The sequence below is a fragment of the Tupaia chinensis genome, unplaced genomic scaffold (assembly GCF_000334495.1).
Source record: "Tupaia chinensis unplaced genomic scaffold, TupChi_1.0 Scaffold000030_1, whole genome shotgun sequence".
Classification (NCBI taxonomy): domain Eukaryota; kingdom Metazoa; phylum Chordata; class Mammalia; order Scandentia; family Tupaiidae; genus Tupaia; species Tupaia belangeri.
The window spans coordinates 1588611-1597326 of NW_006159460.1; the positions used below are offsets into that span (position 1 = coordinate 1588611).

The following is an 8716-nucleotide window of genomic DNA, read 5'->3' on the forward strand; positions in this document are numbered from 1 at the left end:
CCCCCCAGACGCTGTGCAGTCACGTGCGGCGGCAGTTGTGCAGCCTCTGTGCCTGAGATCCCGGCGCGGTTCTCCTCCCTCACTGCCTGCAGCCCTGGGAGCCCCGAACTGCCGGGTTCGCCCCGAACTGCCGGGTTCGCCCACAGAACTTTCCCTCCCTTCTGCCCCAGCGCCTGGCTCTGGCCCTTGCTCCAGGTGTCCCGCTCGGGGCCGCCCTCCTCTCTCCTGCCAGGGGCGTGGTGGCAGATCTGACCTCCTGACTTTGAAGCTCCGCCACACTCCTCTCAGTCCAAAGACTTTCCAGGAGAATTTAGTACTAAGTTCAATCAGCGTATAGCTGGAGTGAATTTAGCAAAGATTCCCAAGCATTTATGTGTGACGGACAGGTCAAAACCACTTTAGTTCCAAATGACTTGACATATAACAGAGGACAGCCGTAGTATGGGCTGCACAGAGCTCCATCTCTGCTGTTTTTGTTTGTTGAGCCAACATAAGATCCACACACCAGCTGTGGACGTAGAAATGACTGTGGTGTGGAGAGCTTGTTTGCAGAGACTGACGTCGGTTTGCAGAAAATGTAGTTCGGACACTAGCATTCTCCTCCTGAAACACGGTGTTCTTTACCTGCAGTCTTCAATAATTTGGGATATAAAACCAAAGATCTAAAAGACGGACTTTTTGTTTAACTTAAATTTTGAGAGTTCTTTTTTAAAAAGAATTATTTATTTAATTTTACTAATTATTCTTATTTTAAAATTTACTACCAGACACATGTGCTCATCGGAGAGAGACAGAGAGAGACAGAGAAGGAAAGTGAGAAAGCAAGCTGCCAGGTCTGGGACTCTAATTGCAGTCAGCCATGTGGAAGTCCAGTGCCTCAACCACCACGCCACCTGCTGGCGCAGGGTTCTTTTAAAAAAAATTACATGTAATCACTGTACATCCTACCAGTGTACAACTCGGTTTTCCCAGCAGTGAAGATAGTACATAGAAGGCAATTCATAGACATTGCCATATACATTGTCTTCAACAGAGAACTTTTAATTTTCGTGTCTCTTAAAAGTTTTCTTTATTTCTTCTTTATATCCTCTAGATACTAGTCCTTTTTCAGATAGATGGCTTGCCAATACTTTCTCCTGGTCTGTAGCTTGTCTTCTCACCCTCTTCACTGGGCCATTCTCATGGCGAATGTTTTCGACTTTGATAAGGTTTAATTTATCCAATTTTCTTTCATGGATGCTGGTTTTGGTGTTGAGTCTAAGAACTCTTTGTGTAGTTCTAGATCCTAAAGATTTTTTTTCCCCTTATGATGTTTTCATCTCAAGGTTTTATCCTTTTACATTTAAGTCCACGATCCATTTTGAGTTACTGCTTGCAAAAGGCGTGAAGTTTAGGTAGATTCACTTTCGTGCTCATTGATAAAAGACTACTTGGAAGTGCATCTTTATTTTTTAAATTATTTCACTTCTTTCTTTCTTTCATGAGAGGTAGGGGTTGTTGGGAAACAGATACCCTTGATGGTCTCGCCACACTGTGATGCTATCCCAGCCTCCCAGCCAGCCAGGGTCACAGATGAGCTTGGGCATGCCTAGCATGTTCAGGTTGATGTGGGATTCAAACCTGGGTCTCCCATGTGGCTCTAGCATCATGCAGCAGTGCCCACCTACCTGTGTCACCATGACTGGGCCTAGAAGCTCATCTCTGGATATGTTTATCGTGCTTTCATGTTTTCCTTTGTACTAACCCTAAAATAAAGATGAAAATTCCTGGACTGATTCGTTTTCTTTGGCCCTTCAGTATCTATGGAAGGTCTCCAGGTGGATCCAGATAAGGAATAGAAAACTTTCATATTTTAAGTGTTAAATTTCTTTGCCAAATTTCTTGATGAAATGATCCAATGAATGCAAGATTACTAATCACAGATATTTCATTTAAACATATTCCTGCATATAATTACAGAGAATCACCATGATAAGACTATTCTCCTGTCACTCCGCAAGCCCCATAAAAAATTGTAAATTCAAGTAGAGATGCCGATTCATTGCGAAATCCAATAGAAGCAGTCAACAGCTCTCATGATTTGTGTTTATAATACTTTGGCAAATATTTATGTTTATTTGAAACTATCTCATGCATATGCAAAACTTTTGGTGATGTGATTTATCACAATTGTTGATCTGTATGTGTTAAACCATCCTTAAATTCTTGAGATAAATCTCATTCAGTCATGGTGTATAATCTTTTTTTTGAAGTTTTATTATTTTTTCTTTTATATTATTTTTTACATTCAATCACTGTATATCTTTACAGCATACAAAATGAATTTTCCCACATGAATACATTGTGTATTCATCCAGTCAAAGATATATACATTATCATCAACAGATAATTTTCCATTTTTGTGTCCCTTAAATGTTTTACTTCAGTTTTTCCCCTTGATTCTCTCTTCTCACCTCGTCTTCCCATTTCCCACTTTTGATCTGTTGGACTGGTGTGCTAGCACTTCCTAGAGAGTTTCTGTATCCATCTCCATCAGTAATATCTGTCGGCAGTACTTGTGTGTTGTCTGGTTCACTAGCCCTTTAGAATGAGTTTGCAAGGGTTCCTTCCACTTTTTTTTTTTTTTTGGAGAGGTTTTGGCTATAGGGCACGTGCGCTTGCCAGACATTCGGAGAGAGACAGAGAGACAGAAAGCGAGAAATCACTCCCCCTGGGGTGGGGGGGGATGGCCATGCCACAATCCCTTCTCCTCCATTCTCCTCTCAGGATCTTGGGCATGCACGTACACGCACCCAGAGTGAGTTTTAAGCCACCGGGTCCAGGACGTGAACCACAGTCGACTACATGGGAGTCCAGCGACATAGCCATTAGGCTAACTGCTGGTCCCTTCCACTTTAAAAAAAAATTGAGGAAAATTGTTATTAGTTCTTATTTAAAGGTTTTTTTTTTTTTTTTTTCTTTTTTCTGAATTCAGCAGAGATTTCTTTCATTTGGTCCTGGGCTGTTCTTTGTTGGGAGATTTTTTTATTATTGATTAAAACTCATTATTCATTAGTACTATATTCTGGTTTTCTGTCTTTCTGGTTCAATATTGGGAGATTATAAATGTCCTGTAACTATATCAGCATAGAGGAACTGCTTAGCCTGACAACACGGTGGTCCAGCGGATCCATCAGACATGGTTTCTTTACTCTCTTATGCTCCTAGGGTACGGTTATGGCATTTGTAGGCTTGGAGGCGAAGAACTGAAGACAGCTGGTGCTGGAGAGAGGACCTTTATTTTATTTATTTGGCTGTTAAAGAGGTTTTTGCTATAGGGCACATGTGCTTGCCAGAAAGACAGAGAGAGACAGAGAGACAGAAAGCGAGAAATCACCCTCCAGGGAGGATGGCCACGCCGCAATCCCTTCTCCTCCATTCTCTTCTTGGGATCTTGGGCACGCACGCACACGCGACTGGTGTGCGTTTAAGCCATCGGGTCCGGGACACGAACTGCGGTTGATTACACGGGAGTTCAGCGACATAGCCATTACGCCAACTGCTGGTCCCAAGGACCTTTATTTTTGATTATGGCAGCGTGCTGTTTTTATAGCACAGCACAGTAGTAACTGATCTCCCCTTCTTCCTGGATGAGCGAGCTGATGATTCAATATGGATGTCAGTATCCGTGAACATACCCAAGGGAGGGTGTTCGACTCCTGCTTCTGTTTGAAATGATTCTATGTTTAGGTTGTGAGCCAAAGCTTCCAAGCACTACTTGGCATCTCCTTTGTCCCATGGAGCTCTCACCATTCAAACATGACAGATCTGAGAAAATACTAGTTAGGCTGAGTCTCGCTAGCCTCTGCCTGGTCATCTTTATATGAGTCCAATGGTTTGCTGGTATTTTGTTGTTGTTAGTGAATATTTTTGTTTCTTTTTACTTTTTTATTTAAATGGTTATTAGCTGATATTCATGAAGAGCAGTGAGTACCTAGAACTGTGCTGCTACTGAAAGGAATCCTATCTAAGAGAGCACATTTCTTTACAGAGCTGTGTCATACCATCCTTGGGCCCTCTGCTGGGAAAATAGAATCAAGTCTCAAATAAGTGCCTTTGCAATTGTACCCTCTAGTATCACAGATGCAGGACCATGCTGTATCAGACCTCTGTGAATGTGGATGCCCGTACCTGCTTTACGGTACGTAGTAGTGACGTGCTTTAGCAGAGCTGTTTTGCATGATGTTGCTCTAGAGTGTTTTCTTTCCAGAGAAGCTAATTAAAAAAAAAAAAAACGGTCCAGGTACTACAAAAGTAACAACTTTTCTGTTTTCTGGGAGTTTCTTTTTCTTTCTTTTTTTTTTTTAAACCTTTTTTTAAAAAGAGTGTGCTGTGGGACCAGCAGTTAGCGTAATGGCTATGTCGCTGGACTCCCACGTAGTCGACCACGGTTCGTGTCCCGGACCCGGTGGCTTAAAACTCACGCTGAGCGCGTGTGCGTGCATGCCCAAGATCCTGAGAGGAGAATGGAGGAGAAGGGATTGTGGTGTGGCCATCCCGCCTGGGGGGTGATTTCTTGCTTTCTGTCTCTCTGTCTGTCTGGCGAGCACACGCGCCCTATAGCAAAAACCTCTCCAAAAAAAAATAGAGTGTGCTGGATGTCTCTATAATTTGTTGAGAGGATTGCAGAACCTGGAGAAACTGCTGCTGATATTAGTGCATACCATGTTGTTATTACTGGTCTATTTATATAAATTATATACACACATTATATATGCATACTGGATTTTTAAAGACTTTAGCTGTCAACTTTGGAAAAAGTATCCCAGTTTACTGTGTTGAGTTGGCATCGTATAGAAGTTAACAGCCATATTGGTCTAGAAACGCTGAACTTAATTTTTTTCCTTTTGTACAGGGGTAACACACTGTATTAAATATGTAAGATCTTACCTACATGGGATTGATTACAGAAACTAATAAAGTATTCTCTAAATAATGAAAAAAAAAAGTCCTGGAACTTATCCATCTCTTCAGATTTTCTAGTTTGTTGGCATATAGTTGTTCATAATAGTCTCCAATTATCTTTTGTATTTCTGTAGTATCATTTGTAATGTCTTTTCATTTCTTTTTTTTTAATTTGGAAATTATCTCTTTTTTCTGAGTTAATTTAGCTAATGAATTGTTAATTTTATCTTTTTAAAAATATCTTTTTGTGTAACATTTTTGTTTCAATTTTGTTTATTTCTGCTCTGGTCTTTATTCTTTTATTCCTTCTGCTGATTTTGGGCTTAGTTTATTTTTGCATTTCTAGTCCCTTGAGGTGCACTATTAGGTTGTTCATTTTAAGTCTTTCTTTCTATTTTCTCTTTTGGTAGACACTATTTTTTCTTTTTCCTAAATCTTGCTATAGGGCACATGTGCTTGCTTGAGATGAGAGAGAGAGAGAGAGAGAGAGAGAGAGAGAAGGAAAGTGAGAAATCACCCCCCAGAGGGGATGATCACACTGCAATTCCTTCTTCTCCATTCTCCTTTTGGAATCTTGGGCATGCACGCACATGCGCCCAATGTGATTTCCAAGCGACCAGTTCCGGGATTCGAACTGTGTAGTTGGTCTTGTGGGATCCAGCACTTTAACCATCATGCCTCCTTATTGCTTTAAATTCTTAGAACTTCTTTTGTTGTATTACATAGGTTTTGGCATTTCATGTTTTCATTTTCATTGGTTTCCAAAAACTTTCTTTTTAAAATTTGCCAGAGGGTATGTGTCCTTACCAGAGAGAGACAGAAAGACAGAGAAAGAGGAGAAGAGGAAGAAAGCAACCCCAAGTAGGGTATGGTCATGCCACAATCCCATCTTTATTTCTCCATGCGGTCAGGATTTTAGGCATGTAAGCACACATGCCTGCCATGTTTTTTAAGCTGCCAGGTCTGGGATTCAAACCACATGATCTGGGATCTGGCTCCTCCAGCCACCATGGGAATGGTCCTGTTTCCCCCCAAATTTAAATTTCCTTCTTAATCTTTTCGTTTATTCAGTGGCCACTCAGAAGTATGTTGTTTAGTTTTCATGCATTTGTATAATTTCCAATGTTCCTCATGTTACTGATTTTTAATTTTATTCCATTGTGGCCAGAAAAAGATATTATTATTAAATTTTTGTAAATTTTTGGAGATTTATTTTGTGACCCAACGAAAGGTCTATCCTGGATAATGTTCCATGTGCCGATGAGAAGAATGTGTGCTCTGCCCCTTTCAGTGGAATGTCTGTTAGGTCTACTTAGTGATGAAGTTTAAGTTGGAAGTTTCTTTGTTGATTTTCTGTCTTGATGTGCTGTCCAGGCTGAGCGTGGGGTGTTGAAGCCTCCAACTTCTACTGTACTGAAGTTTCTCTCTCATTTTAATTCTAGTAATATTTTCTTCATATATTTAGCACCCCAGTGTTAAGCGCATATGTATTTATGATTGTTATATTTTGTTGGATTGATCCCTTTACTATATATTATAAAACATTCTTCCTTGTCTTTTTTTACATTTCTTGACTTAAAAGTCAATTTTAGCTGACAAAAGTATAGTTACCTATGCTCACTTTGTTTTCCATCTATGTGGAGTATCTTTTTCCACCTTCTCACTTTCAGTCTACATGAGTCTCTACAGGAAATTTGGTTTCTTGTAAACAGCATATTGTCTTATTTTTTTATTCCTTCAGCTAGTCCCCATCATTAAAAAAAAATTATTCACATATTTCCTTCATTACAAAGAAACACTGTAAGAGTAGAAAGGAGTGAGAGAGAGAGAGAGAGAGAGACCACCCTCAGCAGGGTCTCCACACCATGATCTACGCTTTACCTACATCCTAGGTATACACCCAGAATTAGTATTTTCTGAACCCAAGTCTGTATCTTTTACATGAGAAATCGATTTCATTTATATTCAGTGTTATTGTAGATAGTTGTCAGTATTTTCTAGTTTCTTCTTCTTTTTTCAGAGTTTTGCCACAGAGCACGTGTGCTCATTAGAGAGATACAGAGACAGAAAAAAGAAAAGTGAAATCATCCCCAGGGGGATGGCTATGCCACAATCCCTCCTCTTCCAATCTCCTCCTGGGATCTCAGGCATGCATACACATATGCCCGGCATGATTGTCAAGCCGCCAAGTCCAGGACTCAAACTGGTCAGCCATGTGGGAGTCCAGCACCTTAACCACCATGTGACATGCTGTCTACCAATTTCTTCCTTTTTTATGGCCTTCCATTGCAGTTTGGTGATTTATTTTGGTGTGTGTGTCTAATAAGGCTCGATTCCTTCTTGCTTCTCATTAGCATATCTGGTCTAACAGTGAGTTTTGTATTTTGTGTGTTTTTATGATGGTAGTGTCATCTTTTTCCAGATGTAAGATTCCCTTTAGCATTTTTTTTTTTTTTGGTAAGTCCAGTCTAGTTGTGAATTCCCTCAGTTTTTGCTTGTTTGGGGAACACTATTTCTCCTTCAATCTGAAGGATGGATTTGCTGGGTATAATGTTTTTGGTTGGCAGTTTTTTCCTTTGAGGATTATGAATATGTCATTCTATTCTCTCCTGACCATACTACCTGCTGAGAAATCTGCTGTTAGTATGATAACAACTCCCTTATGTGTAATTTGTTAATTTTCTCCTGCTACTTAAAAAAATATCTTTGACTTTTAATAGTTTATTCATTATATACCTCAGTGAGGACCTCTTTGGGTTAAATCTGCTTGGGGATCTTTGAGCTTTTTCTATCTGGATGTCCATCTCTTTTTGAACACTAGTAAAACTTTCTGCAATTATTTTATTAAATAAGCTTGCTGTGGCTCTTACTGTCTCTTCTCTTTCTGGAATTCCCATAGTACAAATGTTTGCTTGCTTTTTGATACCCCTTAAGTATCAAGTGTCTTCATTCCCTTTTTATTTTTTAATTTTCTGTGAATGATCTTAATAGCTTTACTTTAATAGCTTTACTTTCAAGACCCAAGATTTTTTTATTTTACTGATCTAGTCTGCTATTGTATCTCTAAAAATTTTTCATTTTTGTCCTTTGGTTTGAGAATTTGTGTGTGTGTTTTTTTTGTAAGATTTCTTGTTGAATTTCTCATTCTAAGTTTGAACTGTTTTCTCTTTTTTATTTATTTATTTTTTTGAGAGGTTTTTGCTATAGGGCGCAAGGACCCCAGGAATTGTCCCCCAGGGGGAAGGCCATGCCACAATCCTTTCTTCTCTATTCTCTTCTTGGGATCTTGGGCGGGCACGCACACACACGTGCCCGGCATGAGTTTTAAGCCACTGGGTCCGGGATGCGAACTGTGGTCAACTACATGGGAGTCCAGTGACATAGTCATTATGCTAACTGCTGGTCCCTGTTTTCCCATTTTTTAAAATTGTCTATTTATATTTTCTCTCACTGAGCTTCTTAAGGAATTAAAAATATTATACTTTTATTTGAGATCCGTTACTGGGGAATGATCACGTATCTTTGGAGGTGCTGTGTTTCCTTGCATGTTCATGTTTCTTTCATCGCAGTGTTGATATATGCACATCTGGTGGGACAAACACATCTGACTTTATGGAGTAGCTTTCTTAGGGGAAGACTTTCCTGAGTATGTGCCCTACAGTGTTGGTTAGATAGGGCCCTTGGTTCTGAGTGGGTGTGGTAGTGTGGTCTCCATATGATTTCCTTGGCTGTAAACAACGTCAGTGGTGTCTGCAAGAGCCTCCCCCCCCTG

The 8716-nt window shown here is 40.0% G+C and overlaps 1 protein-coding gene across 1 annotated transcript in view; it reads right to left on the reverse strand.

Annotated features, from left to right (window-relative positions):
* DRC11 (dynein regulatory complex subunit 11) overlaps positions 1–8716 on the reverse strand; it is a 183949-nt gene that overhangs the window by 77680 nt on the left and 97553 nt on the right. The window lies entirely within an intron of this gene.